At 43.8% G+C, this 22,591-nt stretch overlaps 1 protein-coding gene across 3 annotated transcripts in view; it reads right to left on the bottom strand.

Moving 5' to 3' along the window:
* The window catches only part of cacna2d2a (calcium channel, voltage-dependent, alpha 2/delta subunit 2a), a 236,788-nt gene that overhangs the window by 40,929 nt on the left and 173,268 nt on the right, over positions 1 to 22,591 (bottom strand). The gene's annotated exons all lie outside the window — the stretch shown is intronic.

Here is a 22,591-nt window from a genome sequence, read left to right as displayed (position 1 = left end):
TGGGACGATATACAAAGTTCACAAAATGAGATGCTATACAATATTTGGCTCACGATAACAATATTTTTGGAAAAAGGAAAAATGTAGTTTGAAAAATAAACATCTAACTTTGGACACACTTACATACTCTGGATATATAACTTTTCCAATTCAATTGATTATAAGAAAAAGAATAAACAATAACATGAAAAGGACCAATTTTTCCTTTTTAAAGTGCAAAAAGTGCCAGTCTAAAATGAAAACCCAGTCGTGTCATCACCAAGACATTCTTCAAAATAAAAATCCTATTTGTGAATTAACTATACATTTACTACACAGCCCATATTTACTATATGGAATGTTCTTTTTATAACAATATTAGTATGTCTAAATTTTCTTTGGATATATACTATGTCTCCTGCTGTTGAAAAGACAGACTTGCTTGCTACAGATATACCTCCCCAACACACAATATCACAATACCACTCGTACTTTCAATGATATGTCTTGTGACCTTTTAATATCACGATATATTTACCACTTGTCAAATAAACAAAATGTAGTGGGACAAAACAACTTTAAAGACTTATTAAGATGGAGACCAAATGCTTATCACATGAGATAAAAGCAAAATACTCTCATAACAGACGCTCTGTCCTTACTTGTATTTATTGGCCCTCTGTGGAAATGGCTTATGTGCTTTAAAAATGCTGTTGTATCATTTAGTAACGACTACAGCTTATGTTTTGGCTGACTTGAACAACAATCCCTTCTCCATATAATTACTGCATGAGCCAGAGTAATTACCAGTGCATGGTCTAAGTAAATAATAACCATTAAGCACTCAGAAATGAATTGGGTTGCTCAGCCCCTTTAACGAACAGCTACCATAAGTTTTGTATATATTGCCTTAAGAAAAGACTGAATGTCGCTTCATTCTATTGTTAGAGATTCAAACCCTAATATGCGTAACATGGCTTTATTGCTACAGAGATTCAAAGTGCGAGTAGACATTATTAGACCTAATGTTGCTTTTTAGAGCCTTCAAAACCACACGTGTCTCCATACATTTGTTGGAATTGTGTAAAGGAATTTGAAATCAGTGGGGTTTAATTCATGATTAAAACAATTTTGCAGCATCTTTAAATTTATAAAATTCATTAACCATAATTTCAGTTCATAAAACTTCAAAAGAAAATGTAAAAAAGTGAGCTTGTGAAGAGCTATTTGCTACAATCTAAAATCGCCTCAACTTATATTACATATTATTATATTAGGTAACATATCTGCTTTTTTGTAGTTGTTGGAATTGATTCCATTAAACCACAAACTGATATTTTCACAATAACTCAAGACAAAGAAGTCAATTTGCTTCAAATTTCACACAAATGACAAATGCCCAAGCCAATTAATGACTGCTTTGAAACATTTCCCATCATGCCTTGCCTTCTCAACTGGCGCCATTTTCCTCGCCATCACTTTTGTATTATGAAAAAAATTGGGACACAACTTGATCAAAAATAATGTCAATATCAATATCTAATTTCTGATATGGTAATCTGAAGAAAAGTACATTTTGTCTGCATTATGTTTATTGTCAATTGTCATAATTTCAGGTTTAAATGCACCAACCATTTACTGAATACATTCAAAAAGGAAACACGTGCAGATTGCTATACACGCTGATTGTGGGTTGATATGATTGATGTCTGGATTACATACTTCATAAACAGTTGGGTATAGTTTGTTTCTGGTATAGTGATTGTAAGCAGTGTGTAGACAACTCATTGACCCGAAACAATAATCTTTTTTTTTTTTTTACAAAAGATATTTAAATAAATGTTTTTGCTACATGTAATTTGGCTTGATGCTATATTTTAACTGCATCCTTAACGCATTTAGTTTAAGATTGTATTTGTTTGTATGTTCATCTGTGGGTGGGTGTGTAAATAATTTTCAAATCACATTAACTTCTCATGTGCCAAAACATTTAGTTTTATCTCTGACGTGTCTTTGAGAAGTAAGAAAAGCAGTACTGTGAGATAAAACTGAGTTGTTTTTCTTTGGCATTGGAAACTGTTAGAAAGAGTTTTTTTAAGCATTGGAAACTTTGAATCTGACAGATTATCAATATCCTGTGGGGTTCCTCAGGGCTCTGATCTTGGACACCTTTTGTTTAGCCTTTATATGCTTTCTTTAGAACACATTTTACAGAACTGTAAGGTTGATTATCAGAGCTACGCAGATGACACACAACAACCACTGAACCCATATGACTATGGTTCCATTGAGGTGTTGTGTGACTGCTTAAGTAAACTGCTGGATGAGTGAACACTTCCTTCAACTAAATCATGATAAGATGGAGGTGATTGTCTTTGGTAACAAGGAAAAGAGGACTGCTGTCAGCAAGTATCTTGAGTCTCAATCTTAAAAGCTAAAGACCAAGTCAAAAACCTTGGTGTTCTGATTGATTCAGATCTGACATTCAGCAGTCAGATCAATTTGATCACAAAAACAACCTTCTACCACTTAAAGAACATCTCCAGAGTGAAAGGTTTAATGACTCAGAAAGATCAGGAGAAACTGGTCCATGCTTTTATCTCCAGCAGACTGGACTATTGTAATGGTCTTCTAACAGGAATCCCCCCAAAAGAGCATCAAACATCTACATCTGGTTCAGCTCGGGTCTGAACCAGAACAAAGAGGTCAGAACACATTACTCCAGTTTTAATGTCTTTACACTGGCTCCCAGTCAGCCTCAGAATAGACTTTAAAGTTCTGCTGCTGGTGTATAAATCTGTGAATGGGCTTGGTCCAGAATACATCAGTGAGATGTTAGTCAGATATGAACCCAGCAGGTCTCTCAGATCTATGGACACAGGTCAGAGAGTGGAGCCCAGAGCTCACAGTAAGCATGGTGATGCTACATTTAGTTGCTATGCAGCAAAGAAGTGGAACAAACTGCCAGCAGAGCTGAAGTCAGCATCCAATATGAACATTTTTAAATCAAAGTTAAAGGCACTTTTTTTCTCTACTGCGTATGATAAAGAGGGAGATTTTTGGTCATGTTGTTGATGCATTTAACATGCCATAATAGAAAAATGCATATAACTAATATAAAAAGTTCAAACTGCCTCATATTTGATACACATGATGACTGGCCAGCCCTAATCAAGACTCAATGTGAAAATTACCCATCATTCCTTGAGTTCTCAGATGGCGCATTTAGTGGTGTCCGACGCTAACAGCTCTAGCAGAAAGACGATATGTCGTGTTGACCTCAAAATACTGGTGGATGAACCTAGACAGATAGGAGCAGGTTGATGATAAAGGCTGTGATCAGAGGGAGGGGCCTATAATGTCACCGGAAAAACGTTCGCCATTTCCTTGCCATCACATTCTGAATGTAGTATCTTGGCTATTTTTCAATGGATTCGCATCAATTTCAATGAGAGTGAGCAGACTCTGATCCTGAATATCGGTGCACTGCAAAACACTCTCTAAGTCAAACATACACATTGGAAAGTAATTTCACGATCACTTCCTGTTTCTCACATTGGTCTGTGTGTGTGTGTACATCAGTTGCCATGGTCAAAGCTTTAACAGCCCATGTTACGCTAAATCGACTTTTCTGTACATTAAACATCATAAAAGTGCTATATGGGCTTCATACACATGCCCAAAGTATTTTTTTCATTGATTCCCTCAATCGTTAGAGGGTAATTTGCTCCTTTCTTACTGGAGGGCAAGCCCTACACCTCGCTCCAATTTAATGATGCGTTCCCACTTTAATGACAAATTTGACGCGGTACTGAGCTGGAGAAGCCGCGCCTCCAGGAAGTTCTCTGACGTAATTGACATGTAAACAGCCACGCCCACGAAGGTGAGCATGTCAGCATCCTTCGCGCAGTGCTTTCACGTTCTATCACGGCTGCACATCGAAGGCTGTTGTTGTTTCTGCTACTGCCGCTGTTTGTTGCTATCATGTGAACTGGGTGGGAGGAGGGCGGGCCATCCTCTGGACGGACTCACAATCAATAGCAGCTTAAAAGCCATGTGTTTTACTGTAATGTGCAATTTTTTTTGGCATAAAACAATCACAACTGTGTGTGTCATAAGGGAAGTCAGTGTCCCGTCTATAGACACGCCCACTCATGAATATGCATAAGTAGGCCGCAAATCAGCCTGTTTGTAGAGTTGCTCAGAAAGTGACTTTTCAAAGGGCTAAAACTCTGCAAAACAGACAAGTTTGAGAAAAAAAAACTCAAATATGTTTTTGGGGTTCTTAGAACAAATGGAGCTGGGGGAAAATAGCATGACATTGGACCTTTAACTCATTCACTGCCAGCCATTTTCAGAGCAGCCAACCCCTCAGTGCCAGGCATTTTAGATGATTTTCACTGATTTTTCAAGACCCACAGAATATTTTGTCCTATGACAATCTGACATCTGAAACCAGATTCTGAAAGATTAGACTCTCTACTTTCAACAGAAAAAAAAATCTAGCTTGTTTTGTTCTTCCATAAACAGCAGTTGAATAGAGGCAAGTTTCACACAAATCGCCAGTTTGTGACAAAAAGCTGATTGGTTTCCTTCTATAAAACTACAAAAACAACACTGAGACCGGGCTTTTGATGGCAATATTATTATTATTTCGCTATCTGTGTCAGAGTTGTAAGGTTTGCTTAGAGTATTTTGTCCATCCTCCAAGTCTCTCCCCCCGTCATTCTCCACACACGCAACTTCCTCCTCCTCCCGGACATGCCGAGTATCACCACTTGCCCCTTTTTTTAATCATTTTCTCTCACCATAGCGACACTCTCAATAGTCCCCTTAATTCTACACATGCTCTGGTCGAGTGTGTGCTACAAGGCACCAGTTGGTCACTACATCATGGTACCAGTTAGATATTCACGGGAGACCTTTGTCACACTGTCTCCTAGCAACCCCAGCTGAAAAACACAATTCACGTCTTTAGAATGGCACTAAACCAAATAACCTAAATTTAATTGCAATTGGAGAAAAAATCTGGTCACTGTAATCGTAATTGCATTGTAATTGAACATGGATAATTGAAAACGTAATTTAAAAATGTAATTGACCCCAACCCTGGCGGCATCAAACATTACTTGATTCAGTGTCCAGACAGACTTGGTTGTTGATGCCAAAACGTTTCCTCTTTTTCCCGAGAGAGGCAGAAATGACGCAGACCTTCTGCTTAATGTTAATAGAGGCTGACATACAGAGGGAAGTCAAAAATCCACTTAGTCTCATTTTACGGCAATTAAAAACACATTTAACACTGATACAAGTGAGCAGAGATTGATTGACATTATAGTGGTTTCTATGGTGTCATGGGAAGGAGTGGAGAAAGGGTTTCAAAGGCAGGTACTAGTTTGACATTCTGACTAGTGAACATACAAGCAAGCAGTTAGCAGAGGAAAGAGGCAGGACTAATCACCGGGGGTCTCTTTCTGCTGATTATCAGCTATTCCGCTGAGTGTAGTGGGAAGCCAGCTGCCTGTGGGCCACAGAGGTTCTGTTCTAATGCTTGGCCAAGCTGATATGAAGGTAGAGCAACAGAGCACCAGTAGGCTTTGCTGCAGCTCCCACACAGACAAACGCTTCCACTTCCCTGGCAGGCGCCACAACCTGCAACACAACCTCTGACCTGTGTGTTATAGTGAATTCACAATACACACCGACTGAATTTTAAATCAGTTTCCCCAAACACAGCTTGGGGAAAAAAAAGACCAGAAGTCACTTGGAGAAGGAGCTCTAGCATTAACCCAGCCATGCAAGAGATCGATTAACTAAGTGAACATAGGCCAACAGTATGAGAAAGAGAGAAAGTGTGGAAGTGGAATCCAATTATTAATAATAATAAAGAATGCCACATCAAATGTAGAACTTCCAGAACTCTCCACAGCTGTGTGGTGTATTAAATAAGGTCTGGAACTATGAGGCAGCTTGACTTTTATCAATTTAATTACTGAAATCTTAATTTGAGGCAGTGAGAAGGAGAGGAGGGGAGAGCTAAAGCGCCACACAGTCAGAGCCGCTTTCTCACGAGAGGATGGGGTTGCTTTATAAGCAATCATCAGCGCACAACTGAAAAGCGGCGAGAATGTGACCCGCGACTCAACTCCATCAGGCACATGGACGAAGGTGGCCCATCTGCAGATTGAAGCAGGGTCATTTGGAGACGGCTGATGCTCATGGACCTATTGCAGGATTTCATTAACTCCTGTGGTCAGTATATTTTTCATAGAGAGGAGGAGGTAAGTCACAGAGAAGGAGGTAAGTCACACGTGATGTTCTGAGAGTCACGTGACAATCTGTGAAAATTCAACATGGCGGCTCGCCGCCGAGACTAGTTTACCGATCCTGCTTACGTGCACATATTAACGATTTTTACCGTTAAATCAACGCCACCGACGAGAGCCGACCACGCGCCCCCCCACCAGCCAGAGTGGAGGACCTCGAGGATTTCATCGATAGATATTACGCTGAGTACGTGATGGAGACCGGACCGAAAGCCAGTACATCAGGTAAGTCGGCCAAGCGCCGAAAAAACGATTCGGCTACCGATACGTCAGACCTCGAGGTAGAGTCCCACACGGAACTCCTACAAACCATAATTAAGAGGCTGGATGTGCTCGATTTACTGCACCGAGACGTTCAGGAAATGAAAGCCAGCCTGGAATTTGCCTATCAACAAATCCAGGACTTACAAAAAGATAATCATGATATCCATTCGGCTTTATCTGCGGTGAGCTCCGAGGTAAAAGAGCTGAAAAATGAAAACAAGTCTCTTAAAGAGACTGTCCTGGATATCCAATCTCGCAGTATGAGAGACAATGTGATTTTCTCAGGCATCCCAGAAACCCCCAACGATGACCCAGATGCTCTGCTAAAAGACTTCATGTCGTCTGCGCTTAAAATCCCGGCAGAAACCGTGAAAAACATCACATTTCACCGTGTCCATCGCCTCGGACCACGTAGAGGTAACCGGCCACGTCCCATCATTGCCAAATTTGAGCACTTTCAACAGAAAATCCAGGTAAAAAGTAAAGGTAGGGAACTTAAAGGTACGCAATTCGGCATGAACGATCAATTCCCTCGGGAAATAAACGAACGTCGAAAAACCCTGTATCCTATCTTTAAGGAAAACCGACAGAAAGGCAAAAACTCCAAACTGGTTGTAGACAAGCTTTACATAGATGGCCAACTGTTTAGGGATTCAAACATCACCCCCTGGCTCTACTGAGAAAGACAAATCTAAAAATAATAATAAATAAATAAATTAAAAAAAACAAAACAAAAAAACGCACACGTGATATGTGAGTTAACACTCAAAGGATAATTCTCCACTTAAGGTGAAGTTAAGGTGGCATTATTTTAAAGTTAAAATAAATATATGTGATGTACGTGTGTATGTATATGTTTGTGTGTGTGTGTGTGTATGTATATATCTATATATATAATTAAAAAAAAAAAAAACAAAAAAAAATATATATATATATATAACAAAAAAAGGCAAATAAAACCAATAAATACATTTAAAAAAAAAAAAAAAAAAGTGTGTGTGTGTGTGTGTGTGCTTGCGTGCGTGTGTGTGTGTGTGTATATATAAAAATAGAGGGAAAAAAAAATAAAATAAAATAATGATAATTCCAAAAAAAAAAAAAAAAAAAAAAAAAAAAAAAAAAAAAAAAAAAATAATAATTAAAATAAATAAATACATAAAAATAATAACAACACCAAAAAAAAAAAAAAAAAAAAAAAAAAAAAAAAACACGGATAGGTGTATATATGGACACGTGTGTGTGTGTATGTATGTATGTTTGTATGTATGCTACATATTAGCTTAGATTTTGGTAAACACTTTTCGGCACGTACTCTCTCACAGGACACTCTTTACCGTCATGTCAACTCTCTCTTCTCCCACCCCTCACTCTTTTTTTTCTTTCACATTCACTCAACACCCACAACACCCCCCACCTCCTACACCTCCTATAATTACCCCTTGCTCCTTTTACTCTTTTGATACTGGTTGTTGTTGTTATTGTTGTTGTTGTATGTTTGTGCTTTTCACTAACCTTTTTGATCCAGTCATTTACCACGTGGTGTTATCGCATGATAAGTGTGTCTCCTCTTCTTTTTTTCTTGCATCCAAGCCTTTTATAACACAGTTGTGCACAAATGACCACAGATTCTCAGATATGCTTACACCTGTATGGACTAACATTCACCTCATTCTATGTATCAGTTTACAGTAACTTCTTGGAATGTGCGTGGCATTCGCTCGCAGGCTAAAAAGATTAAGATATTTGACTATGTTTCAAGATTAAATGCAGACATTGTCTTCTTTCAAGAAACTCACTTACTTAAATCAGAAGAAAAATCCCTGACAGATTCAAATTTTAATAAAATATATAACTCATGTTTCAATTCCAGACAAAGAGGAGTCTCGGTTCTTCTCAACAAAAGGTTACCTGTTAACATAATCAGCTCCGTCATAGACCCAGAGGGTAGATATATTATTATCAAAGTAGTAATCTATAATAAATGTTTCACAATTCTAAACCTCTATGCCCCCAACAATGATGACCCTGATTTCTTCCATAGAATTTTCTCAGAGCTCTCAGACCTTTCTGCAGACTCATCTTTAATCATCGGAGGTGACTTCAATTTGGCGCTCAACACATCATTGGACAGATCTAGTAAGTGCTCAAATACAAAACCATCTCGATCTGCTAAAGTATTAATTGATTACATGGAAGATCTTGGAATAGGAGATGTATGGAGACTGAATAACCCAACTAAAAAAGAATATACCTTCTTCTCCCCCGCGCATAAATCCTTCTCCCGAATCGACTTTTTTCTTTCAAATAATTCCATCATACATAAGATGTCCTCTAAAATACATCCTATAATTATTAGCGATCATGCCCCAATATCCCTCACCCTGCAGTGTGACTCTAATCAGAAAGTATCCTCTCTATGGCGCTTTAACACCTCATTACTTAATGACAGTGAATTTGAAAAAATAATAAGAAAAGAATGGGAGGACTTTCTATTGACAAACGACTCCCCGGAAATATCACCGTCCTTACTCTGGGAAACTGGCAAGGCTGTCATTAGAGGGAAGATTATATCATACTCTTCTTTTAAGAAAAAACAGGAACAGATAGCAGAAAAAACACTTGAAGAAAAAATTAAGAAACTTACGGAAGAATACGCAGCTAACCCATCTGAACTTTTATGGGAAAAACTTCAAAATACAAAACTTAATCTGGATATCATCTTATCTAAAAAAACCGACTTCATTTTGCAACAATTACGATACAAAAACTTTGATTACAATAATAAATCAGGCAAATACTTAGCAAACCAGCTTAAACACAATAAAGAAAATTCCTTTATAGCAACAATTTCTAATAACTCAGGTCAAACTTTAAACTTACCTCAGGACATTAATAAAATTTTTCGTGATTATTATCAAAACTTATACTCATCAAATTTAAACCCTGACACTGAAGATATTAAAACCTTTCTTAATAAACTAAACCTACCACAGCTCACTATAGATCAGAAAACCACCTTAGACTCACCATTAACCTTACAAGAATTACAAAATGCTTTAGACAGCATGTCAACAGGCAAAGCACCAGGTCCAGATGGGTTCCCTGCTGAATTCCTAAAACATTTCTGGTCAATGCTGGCTCCACTATTTTTCAGAGTAGTAACAGAGATCAAAAATAAAGGTTATGTAGGAGGTCACATGAATACAGCGAACATTAAATTGTTACTTAAACCAGACAAGAACCCCATGTTACCCTCAAGCTATCGTCCCATCTCACTTATTAACACAGACTTAAAAATTATTTCCAAAGCACTCACATCCAGGTTAGAGAAAGTAGTACAGTCAATTATACACCAAGACCAGACAGGATTTATTAAAAATAGACACTCCACAGACAATGTGAGAAGACTGTTTAATGTGATCAACATGGCACAGAACTCTAAAAAGAAAAAAATAATCTTATCACTCGATGCAGAAAAAGCATTTGATAGAGTAAACTGGTCATTCCTCCTAACTGTCCTTGGCAAATTTGGCTTCGGAGAATCATTCATACAATGGATCTCCACCCTGTACAATAAACCTAAGGCCTCAGTAACCACAAACCAAATAACATCCCAAAGCTTCACACTGCAGAGGGGAACCAGACAAGGCTGCCCACTCTCACCTTTGCTTTTTGCAATATTCGTTGAACCTCTCGCAGCAGCTGTACGTCAGAACTCTGTTATTAAAGGAATCCACTCATCCATCTCAGAACACAAAATTAATCTTTACGCGGATGACATCTTACTCTATTTGGAAGAACCGCAATCCTCTTTAGAGGAAGTATTTAATCTAATAAACAGCTTCTCTAAATTATCAGACTATTCCATTAACTGGACAAAATCATCAATCCTCCCTTTGACAAAAAACTCATGGAATCCTGCAAACCAAAATCCACAACACCCCTCCACCACAAATACAATTAAATATCTAGGCTTAAATATATCACCAAACTTAAATGAATTAATTAAACTAAATCATGATCCGATGTTGGACAAAGTCACAGAAGATCTGCGGAGATGGAACAATCTCCCCATCTCACTACTTGGCAGGATAGCTTCAGTTAAAATGAAAATCTTACCTAAAATAAACTACCTGTTCTCAATGATACCACTGAAACCACCAAAACAATGGTTTCAAAGATTAGATTCTGCAACTACAAAATTCTATACTAGAAATAAAAAACCTAAAATAAGCCTTTCTACCCTTCAAAAAAACAAAGACGAGGGTGGTTTAGAAGCCCCTAATTTCATGCATTATTACTTAGCAAACCAAATATTATATTTAACAGAGTGGCTAAAACCAAAAGAATACTACAACACCTGGCTAGAAATAGAACAGTTAGACTGCAAACACATTAAACTCTCTGATCTCCCTTTTATCACTGCGACCCTCAAACATCACAACTGCTTTAAAAACCCACTAATTGCCTCCACACTGACTGCATGGTGGAAAGCCCTGGACATCACAAATGTCCAATTAAAAATTAGTATACTGTCTCCAATCTGGCACAACCCTGACTTTAAAAATAAAAAAACACCACTCTATCTGAAAACATGGGAAGAGAGTGGAATCACTCATCTCCAAGACCTTTTTGAAAATGACAAGATCAGGCCATATAACAATCTAACCCAAGCATTCGATATAAATAAAAGTAACTTTCTACAGTACTTACAAGTAACAGAGACAATAAAGAAAAATACTCCACTAGACTTAACTACTTTACAACCTCCAGAACTGGCTATATATATGAAAAAAATCTCAACAAAATCAAAAAAACTCTCAAAAATATACAGAGCGCTCTCGAACACTAACTGTAATTACTTACCAATCGCGAAGTGGGAGGCCGAACTCTCAATCACCCCGAGCACTGATTTCTGGACAGAAATTTGTTGTAATACTTTTAAGATGACAAAAAACACAAACCTTCAGCTAATTCAATACAAGGTCCTCCACAGATCCCACACTACCCAACAGAAAATGCATAAAATGGGCTTCTTAGCAACAGACATCTGCTCTCAGTGCACCCAGAATACAGCGGATTCCTATCTACATGCCTTATGGCTTTGCTCCCCAGTTCAACACTTTTGGATTCTAATCACTGAAAAACTGTCCTCCATTTTGGACTGCAGGATTCCTTTATCTCCAAATCTTTGTTTGATTGGAGACCTGACAATGCTTCAACTTCCAGCAAACCAATCACAATCAATCCTTGCGGCACTAGCCATAGCAAAAAAAACAATATTACTAAATTGGAAAGACAAAAAATCCTTAAACATAAACCAATGGCAAAATCTCCTCACAGAATTTATTTCCATGGAAAAGATGTCTGCTCTCAGAAAACAAAAAAAAATAACGTGCTTTGAGGAGCGTTGGACTCCTTTTTTAATTGCATTAAATCTAAATTTTTAAAACCCTGATGATCTAGCCTGCAAGCGACTGCCAGCACCACTCTTTACTAACGCACTAGCCCAACTGTAAGCTTGGGCCACCTTGGGCCTCTGGGGTGGTCTTGGCCGGGGTGGCTGGGGTGGGTTGCCGGGGTCTCTTGTTGCCTCGACACGGGTGTGCATTCCTTCTGGGTGTTCACGAGGTCCCGGGGCTGTTTGATTTGGCGCTGTTGCCCCTCGCGTGCACATCTGGTTGGTCTCTGGGGCTGGGGCCCTGCGTGCTCCCCTGCCGCTCCTTCCCCTTGCTCCCTGTCCCCCTGTCTCGTCCTCCCCCCCCCTCCTCCTTTGCTCTTGCGCCCGCCATCCTGTTGGGTTGGGTTTGGGGGGCTCCCGTTGGCCTGGGGCGCTGGTGGGGGGGCTGTGGCTCCCGCCTGGGGGACGGGCGGTGCCGTGCCGGGTGGGTTGGCTGGGGGGTGGTCTCGTTGGGGGGCCTGGGGTGGTGGGGTCCTTGGCTCCGGTCCGGGGGGATCCGGGGTGGGGGTGGCTTTGGGGGTGGCTGCTGCCCGGGGTCGGCGATTGCCTCCTGGGTCGCTGAGTGGCGGGGTGTGGCTGTGGGTTGCTCCGTCGGCCCTTGCGGGTCCTAGGCTTGGCTCCCTGGGGCGCGCCTTTGCCAGGGATGTCGCTTGCGCGGCGAGCCAGGCGGGGCCCCCTCCGGGGCTTTTTGTTTGACCGCAATGGCCGGGGTGTGGCCGTTACGGCTAGAGGGGTGGGGTGGGGGGTGCTATGGGGTCTCCCCGGGGGTCGTATTGGGTGGGTGTGCGGGGGCGCGGCGCGTGGTTCTTGGCCTGGTGGATCCTTGTCGGGATTGGCTGGTCTGCTGGCTGGGTGCACCGGGCGCCGTGGGCGCGATTCCGGGGCGGGGGTGCCCCGGGGGCGGATCCTTGGTCTACGTTTCCGGGGGAGTGCTCTCCTGCCATCTGCCCGGGGACCGGCCGCGGCTCGTGGCGGCGCTGCGCAGCCTTGGGCGGGGCGGGGCTGGTGGCCTCGGGCCCGCTGTCGTCCGGGGTGGGCTGGCGTCGGGGGGGTGTCTCGTGCCGGTGCGTGGGTCGTCGGGGATCGCCTCCGTGGGGGGGGGGGGGCTCCATTGGCGCCGTTGGTGTGGGGGGGCGGTTCCGGGCTGGGGGTGCTTCGGTACTCCGGCTTGCCGGTCCGTGGCTGGCGGGATGGCCCTGCTTGGCGGTGGATGGCGTCCTCTCTAGTCGGGGGGGCCGGGGCCGCCTCCCGGTGGAGAGTGTTGTATCGTGGCGCCGGGTGGGCCTGTGCTGGCCCTGGTGCGGGCGCGGGCCTCCCCCCTGCTCGGCCGCTCCCCTTGGCGGCGGGGTGGCGTTGCTCCGGGCCGGCGTGCGGCGGGGGTCGCCCCCTGGGGCGCCGGGGGATGGGGTTGGTGCCTGGCTGTGCCCGGGGGTGGGGGTTGTCGCCGTGCTCCGCGGGGCCGGCGCGGTCTGGGGGGTGCCGTGGGGGGGGGTCTCTGGCTGTGCTGCTCCGGGGCCCACAGTGCCACTTGCCCGTCTGCGCCATCTACCCTCTCGCGTGGCCCGCCATGCGGACGGGCCCGGCTCACACCGGACAGGCCTCCTACATGTTCACTTCACCACACTCCCAGCTGGTCTGGCTCACTCACAAAATGCACCACACACCCATACCCAACCCTTGGGGGGCTGGATGGTGGGGCTGGGGGTGGAGGGGGCCGCCACCTGTGTTACTATGTAGTGGCGTGGGGGCGGCACTCCCACCCTAGTTGCCCTACTAATCCCTCCAATTTTAATCACATCTCAACATGCCACCCCCCGGAGGGTGTATTATCACTTACACCCTCCGGCCTATTACACCACATACACATAAATCCACAGAGGCTGGATGGGGAGCACCGCTCCCCTCCATCCCCCTTCTTTTAATCACACCCCATACATTCACCAAACACACACATTCACACAGGGGATCGGGAAGTGCCTCTCCATTGGGGAATGGAGAGGCACCATAACAGGGTGGTGGGTTGGTACACACATTTGGGCCTCTCCGGTGGGGGCCTGGCCCCTCTGTTGGTGGCTGGGCCACTGCATAGAGTAAAAATACATCACGATGGTGCGGTCGGGCGTGGCGGTGGGTCTCGGAGGGGCTTTGCCGGGGTCTCTCCTTGCGGGGTCTTTCCGGGCGGTGTCGGCCTGGTGGGGCGCGGGGGTGCCTCTCCCCCTTGGGTGTGGCTTGGTGCTTGTTTCGTCTCCTGGTGGCCTTGGGGGCGGGCCCCGCGGTGTGCGGGCCCGGGGCGGCCTGCCTCGCCGGTTTGGGGGGTGGGTGTGCTGGGGGGGTGCTGGTGTCCTCACCGGGGTTGGGGCGGGGTTGTTTGGCGCCTCGGGATGATGCTGTTTACTGGGGGGGCGGCGCTAGCTGTTCCGGTGGTTGAGGTTGCTTTCGGCCGCCTGGTGGGTACGTCCTGCCATCTGCGGACTGGTGGGTGGGTCCGGGGCATCTTTGGCTGGGGGCTGCTGTCCCTTACTTGATGTGTGCCGTTGGGGTGCCTCCGTCCCCGCGGTGGGGGTCGCCGGTTGCTCGCGGGCCGGCGGGGGGCGCTGCCCCGTGGCTTGCGCCGTCCGGGGGACGGCGGGCCCTGGGCTGCTGGCCTTGTGCCGTCTGGGGCTGTGCGGTTCTGCTGGGCTGTGGCCGGGTCCTGGGCCGGGGTGGGGGGCGCGTCCCGGGGGGCTTGGCCCGGGGGCTTGCCCTTGGGGGGTCCTGTTCCCGGGGGGTGCTCCTGGGGCCCGGGGTGCTTGGCCTGCTGGCCGGGCCGGTCGTGGCGGGGGTCTTTCGGGGCGGGTGGCGCGTGCCGCGCCCTTGCGTACCTACTGGTACGGCCCCTGCTTGGGCAGTGCCCCGTGAGGCAGGGTGTCGGGGCCCGAACAGGGGGCCACATCCCGGCGGGGCGGTCTGGCTTGGCCCTTGGGGGGGGCCCTGGCTTTAAAAAAAACTGAAGCTCGTGGCGCGGGCGGCATCAGCAGGGGGTGATCTGGGGCGCCATGGGGGGCTAGGTTGGGGTGCCTGGGGGCCGGCGGGGGGACTCCCAGCGGCCCCTGGTGCCTTATGCGGCTTGGGGTGTGGTCGTCCTCCCTGGGCGGGCTGCTCCTGGTGCTGCATCCATTCCGGGTCCTTCTGGCCTGGGGTCGGGCCCCTGCTGGCTCTGGGCTCGCCGGCGGGTGCCCGCCGGCTGCCCGTTCGGCGCGGCTCTGGTCGTCTGCTGGGCGTGGGCTTCGGTTCCTCCGCTGGGGCCTCGGGCAGGGAGTTCTCTGGGCCCTCCCCTCGGGGGGTTGGGCGCGGGGGTGTGTGTGGGGGGGGGGGGGGGGTCGGTGGGGTGGGGGTCTGGGGGTTGGGGGTGGGATCGGTGGCGTGGTGCGCTGGGTCCTTGGCTCCTTGGGGCTTTCTCGGGTGTGTATGGGGGGGGCGATGGCTGCCTCTCGGCTTGGGACCTTGGGGGCGTGCGGGGGGCTGCTTGGCCGTGGGGTGGTCGCCGGGGGCCCTTAGGCTGCCCGCTCTCGCTGCTGGCCTGACTGCTTCTTCGGGCCCGGGGGCGGCTCGTGGGTTTTGCAGTGGCGGTTCTTGGAAATACATTTGTCATGTATGCACTGGCCTTGGGCTGTGGGATAACACTCATACTGGGCTCAACCTTAGACACCTTGCACCTTGTTCCCAAATACCTGTTTTATGGAATTTCCACTCACCTCTTCCTCTGTTCACAGCCACCACTATTATTCCTAAACCGCACACTGGTCACCAAACTGCACAATATACACAACCACAATTTCACATCGCATCACTTGGAACCTAACAACTATTCCCCACTCATTCCATATCCTATCTTGTATCCCTCTTCCCTGTTAACTTCCCCACCCCCCTCCAACCCCTCACCTTGGTGTAAACACTGCCCTCTCTTTTTTTTACATCCTCCCTTTAATAAAGTATTTCTTACCCTTCCCTAGGGAGGGCTGGTGATGGTCACAATTATGCAATGAAATAAATAAATTTATTTAATTGCAATAATAAAATATGCATTGCTGTTAAAAGATTGCACTTCTTGTAGTGTTAACCTTCGACAGCATGTGCAGACAAGGTAAAAAAAAAAAAAAAAAAAAAAAAAAAAAAAAAAAAAAAAAAAAAAAAAAGTATATTTTTCATCGTGAAGAATTTTCCCTTAATAAAACTCAAAGTTTTTTTGAAGGTGATAAATATTAATTATGAGGCAATGTAGATTTCAACAACTCATCCGTTATGGGTCATCTACAACTTAAAGAGCAACTAAACCCCTGCTTTCTCCTGATGTTGCCACTTTGAGGGAAAAAAAAAAAAAAATGCATTGATTATGGGCGGGTCTCCTGGAGCAGTTAAGACACATCCAGTCTATACTAGAAAATCTCCAATGAACAATCTATGCAATGTTAACTAATAATAATAATAATTATAAGATTAATAATAATAATTATAATAATAATAATAATAATACATTTTATTTGTAATGCATTTTACAATTGACACCAAATCTTAAAGTGGTAATTGGACGACAGAATTAGAAACACAACATATATTAAAAGACAGGACTAAAAACAAGCATTAGCTGTAAACATAAACTTGTGTAAAAAGGTGGGTTTTAAGTCCTTTCTTAAATGCGTCCACTGTCTACGGGGCCCTGAGGTGGTCTGGGAGGGGGTTCCACAGGCGGGGAGCAGTGACCGAGTATGGAGCCCTGGGGGACCACACAAATGACAGTGTGGGGTCAGGATTTTGCGTGCCCCAGAGCTACATACTCGGTTCTGTCAGTGAGGTAGGAATTAAATCATTGAAGGGCAGTGCCAGAGAGACCTGTGTAGTGCTGGAGTCAGTGCAGGAGGACGTGGTGGTCGACAGTGTCAAAAGCAGCAGAGAGGTCGAGAAGAATGAGGAGGGATGTGGAACCGGAATCAGAAACCATCAGCAGGTTGCTGGTGACTCGAAAACTAGATTAAATTTATCATATAGCCTGTTAGATTGGAGATGATTATGGAGCTTGGTTGTTATTATTGAGAGCCTGGAGATGCTGTGTCAAGGTGTTGGACCACAACATGATGCTTGATGTGTTAGCGGCTAGTCGAGATCCAGGCGTGTAGCGGTGAATGACAGCGACACAAACCAGGGTAATCCACAGCTTCCACAGGGATGGTATTCCACGTGTGGACATTCCCTTGAAGGCAGAGGCGATGCAGGATCCGTGGAGACTGATGAGATTCGGTGTTATGGGAGTAGCAGCTACCATCGCTAGCATGGCCGTTCCAAGCAAGCGGCCATCGGGCCTGTGATAAGACAGTCCTGGGAGGACATGCAGCACCAAGACAACTGCCGTAGGTACAATCCTACCTGAAAACACCCGATGTTGGTTCCAAGGCTTTGAAGCCAAAGAACGGAGGATACACTGGGACTTTTCCGAATTCAACGTAGTGACAGGTACGTGCCGGGTAAACTTCACGTAGCAATCAGTACTAAGAAGTGCAATAATATCCGTCAATTTCTGTAGTGATTACAATAATAAGGACGGATTTGTAGAAAAGCGACAAACAGCCAACGTCCACTCCGCTCCTCACGTCATTACTCTATAAACTTCTCTATTCACTCTTCTCTCAATCCAACCTACTCACCACAGATTGTAGAGCTCACAGGTGCTGGTTTCTATAAAAGGGGCAGGGCTAACGGTGCTTGTTTGTGGCGCAAGACTGTCCCAAAACGTCACATGATCTTAGGCAGTCATTCAGACATTTTACAACTAAATATGCCAAATTGAAATACTTTGGAACAGGATCAATCATCATCACTACTTCCAACCTAAATACATTTGTATTCACCAGAACAAAATGGTTTTGGGGTTTAGTTACTCTTTAACCCAGTGGTTGTCAAACTTTTTTGACTCAAGTACCTCCTTTCTTTTATTTCTAAATCCATGTACCCCCTTTGTCCAACTACAACATTTTGCTTAGAAAGCTATTTAAAAACTACAATAGAACATACTGATGGAATTAATGTGTGATAACACACATTTTAAAGAATCTCATTTTGTAAATAAGTGGAAAGAAACAGTGTTTAGTGCAGTGGTTCCCAACCTTTTTTGGATCGTGACCCCATTTTGATATCAAGAATTTCTGGTGACCTCAACGACATATTTTTTTTTCTAGAATTAGTTAACATATTTCAGCTCAGATAAAAAAAATTTTTACTGCATTTTAGTTGAACTAGATTTATATTTCACAAAGTGAAAGTATGGAAATGCAGTTCTTTAAGATTGTATGTTTTAATTTACAAATTTTTAAATTTTTCAGAAATTATAGTTGATCCCATTTATACTCCAGGCGACCCCATTTGGGGTCCCCGACCCCTGAATAGATTCATTTCTGGTCATATCATGCCTGAGGTGGGACCAAGCCTGATACTTTGTTTGTTCATTTTCCTCTCTCTCTCTCCCTCTCTCAAATACTCCACGTAGTGCCATCACGTACCCCTAAGGGTACACGCACCCCCATTTGAGAAACCCTGCTTTAACCAATATAAAACTTCAAGAAAGAACAGCTGCAAGATTTGGATGCCAAATATACAAAAAAGGCACTATTGATCATTAATAATGTGGTTTAAGAAGACTGAGTGAGCAGTGATGGAGTGTGGAAGATTAGCACATGAACTCAGGGTAAAGTCACTCAACACTAAAGCAACGGAGCCCTGGCTGATCTTCCACTGAGATTGTCTTGGTATATCAGTTCTCTCTCTTTCCCTTTCCATTGCCTGAGGTACAATTGAATTTTCTCGATGCCTCTGAGAAGAGAACACTAGGATCAGTGGAAACGAGGATGTGGCGAATGATTTTAAGGCTCAAGGCCGATCCCTGGATCTGTGGTTCTTCTGACAGATAGAAATCAGGAACTCAGGCTGGTATTGGTGCATAATCTTCCACATTTTGACTCCAGGATCCAGATGTGTCGTTTCTGCATGGATTCCAGTCAGTAATTAGCTTTCAGCAACTGCTCGCTGAGGCTATCCTTTCCTTGTCATTACCCAGACTCCTCCGTGCCAAGGCCAGGTGACAAGCAGATGGGCCTGGCTGGCTCGAAACAGTCCTGACACCTATTCTGTCCCACCAACCAACACACGAGCCGACAAACAACATCTCTGCCTTTGGCCCCGTCTTCACCTCTACTCAAAGTTATACTAACTGCTTTGCTGTGGTGTCCAAAGCTTCAGCACTAATTACAGCATTAGTTTCACACATCACTGTTGAAAGTCACATGATCATGTGTCAACTCTTGTTTATTCAGCTTGTTACGTAAGGCAAATGAATGTGCAAGTGGGGAGTCCAGGCCCTGTCCATCACATCATATCAAGGTAGCTGAATGACATATCACGTTTTACGCTCTATGCCTTCGCCAAACAGTGAAGCTGACATTAGAATCAGTCTAGACTCATAATACATGTCATAAAGACGTGTCGTAATACATAAGTTCAGGTGCGTCTTTATGGGATACTGAAAAGAAGAGGAGACAAACGCAAGGTCATAGTGACCCTGCCACTATAATAATAAAACAAACAACATTTATATTTGTAGCAAAAAAGAGAGTCTCAGAATCACAAATGTCTGATCTTTACAATGACATTCCAACAATGTGGGCAATGACATAACTAGTACGGCGTAATAGTGATTATACCTATAAAGCTGTTTATGAACACACACACAGTAAACAATCTACAAACTAATAGAATTATGAGCACAGACATGATAACACATATTATTAGATTAATATTAGACAAGAAAATAATAATTTGTCCACATGTTAAAGGCTTAAAATGTTTTAGGGATGTAAATTTGCTTGTTTAGGCAAATTTAAATTGTTAGATAACTAAGTCAGGGAATCTATAAAACTGAAGATCTTTTAGGTAGAATGTCCTTGCTGAACCTTGAGCATTAAAAATAGAAAACGTTTTTCCTCTTTGCACTTGATCATTTTTATGAGATTTAACAAAGATTAGTCCAAAATTATTATTATTATTTGTTTAAACCATTTTCTTTCATTTGTCACGATGGGTGGGGTTTTCATTCTTCAAAGGGGGGGCAGCAGAAAAAGTTGAGGAACCACTGTATTTAATTCAGTTACAGAAAATTAAAAGCATTTCCACCACTGGCTAAGTCTTCTTGACACATGAGCTGCCCGAGCAAGCAGAAACTGTATTAGTTATTTGCTCTTTGATTCGGTATTGCCCATTAAGGTTTGTATGAGAAAATGCTTTCAGGAAGTCTCATCGGTCTTAATTTTTCACAATGATTTAAAGAAACAAGGCAGGATAACGAATAATTAAGCATGAACATCTAGCTCTGTCCATTCCCCGGATTGACTTATTACTATAATACATATATTGAATAAGGGCGCTGAAGATAACCATAGCCTATTAATGGCCAAACGTAGGGTGCCCTAATGTCAGGTTGACAGTTAACCCCAAAGGAAACTCACACAAAGTCAGACAATCAAAGGAACACGTTTATTATTAACTAATTAATTTAGAGACACAGAATAGTGAAACATATTGAGGAAGGGTAATTAAATGATAAGAAACTGAATTTAATTACATTTAGGATTAAGCAGGAATATGTTTTCTGTTGTTGCAACATTGTTGACAAACTCAATACGTAATTTATTTATTTCTTTTTTTTTTTTAGCTTTAGCATATGGTCCAGCGTGAGTCTATGCATGTAAAATAATAGCTAAAATAATGCTTTTGCTGCCTGCTAAGAAGGCCATCCTAATATTCTTAAACGCAGTAAAAAGAGCACAATGGGACAGAATAGTATCTTCTGCAACGAGTTGAATGCATATAATAATAAAAATAGCAGAGAGCCAAATCACACATCTGGTGTGTCATCATGATATAAAGTTGTTCACACCAACACAAATACGTACTGTATGTGACAACATAAATGATCAAGACAAAGCCTGATTGGTGTGTGCTGCAGACATGCATCTTTACACTCTAAGTGAGACGAGTTTAAAGCGGCGCCATTACGCACTCACATCCCACCACCACCACCACCACAACAGCTTTACCCCTGCCTCTGTAAATCTAAAAGAAATGCATTATACAAAACGCTGAACACAATAACATATTCAGCGTTGTTGTGATTGTATTCTCTTCAGTTTGCAACATTCGAGTAAAGAGTCTCATTGGAATTCATGGAATAGTGTTGTCACGACGCAAAGCTGTAAAATCAATACATTAACTGCACCAGGGGGGTGGTGTGTGTGTGTGTGTGTGTGTGTGTGTGTGTGGTAACCTCTCTCTGGAGATTGTGTTGAACTGTTCGGAAAACTGTTGGGCATTAGATTTCAATCAGAGAAAATACCTGATGCACTCATTTCAGCCTCATGCAACAGATACATGTGGTGTGTTACATGCAGCAGGAAGGGTTCATTCAGTGGTGCTATGGCAGCGACTGTGGACGATAAAATGGGCTACACACACACACGCACACAGAAGCACACACGCAAACACACACACGCCCTTTTGTGTTGTTTGTATTACATTTAGAGCTTTGATATTCATAGCGTGTGCAGTAAATGTACCCACAGAATAATGTGAGAGCTGTATACGATGCAGGGGGATTGGTAGTGTGTGTGTGTGTGTGTGTGTGTGTGTGTGTGTGTGTGTGTGTGTGTGTGTGTGTGTGTGTGTGTGTGTGTGTGTGTGTAGCCTCCTATACGTGTGTGAATATGTGTTGTGCTGATAGGCTTATTATTTTATGGACTGCTGCTCTTTAAGAGCTCCTGTGGATGTGGCAGGCGAATAAAGATTGAATTAAGATAAAAACATATAAGAGGATGGCTTCCAGAGAGTCTGCAGGAGAAAAGAAATGTTGTCTATCATTTATTCAACTTTATTATTCTGAAGTGTTTCAAAAAAATTTTGAATATTTTTTGATTTACAATAACACGCAGCATTATTCCGCAAAATTCCCTCCTGAAATTAAAATGTGTGCATCTCTTGTTCGAGTTTGAAACTGTAAACCCTTTCTTTTAATTCCTTTCTTTACCAGCCGCATTAGGAGGAACGGTTCAAAATGAATGGAGAAAGGTATTTTTCGCTAAGCTTCAAGGAGCATCACCAGTCATAATATTTATAAAGAGGTTAAATGGACTTTTTGAAGTGATCAATAAGTGATATTGCCTACATGCTGTTGGGAGGCAGGGAGGTAATGGGATCTTTGCAACGCTTGGCTAACAGGACTCCACGCCTGTCTGTGCTTATTTGGCTGCTCGGCGTTTCACTCCACCCCTCAGCCTCACTTCACCCTCCGCTTCCCTTCCCCGAATAACACGAACAGACATTATAATGGACAAATGTTAATAATTAATGTCAGAGCAATTGTAGACAATTATGTGTGTTGCCTGGGCCATTAGTTTTCCTGAAGCTGTTGGTAGAATAGCATAAGGAGTGAAAGCACATCTGCACAGGAAGGCTCCCATGTCTCCCAGAACCACCTGGATTGGTC

This window comes from Gouania willdenowi, chromosome 5, assembly GCF_900634775.1.
Source record: "Gouania willdenowi chromosome 5, fGouWil2.1, whole genome shotgun sequence".
NCBI lineage: Eukaryota > Metazoa > Chordata > Actinopteri > Blenniiformes > Gobiesocidae > Gouania > Gouania willdenowi.
This window is presented reverse-complemented; position numbering and strand designations above follow the sequence as displayed.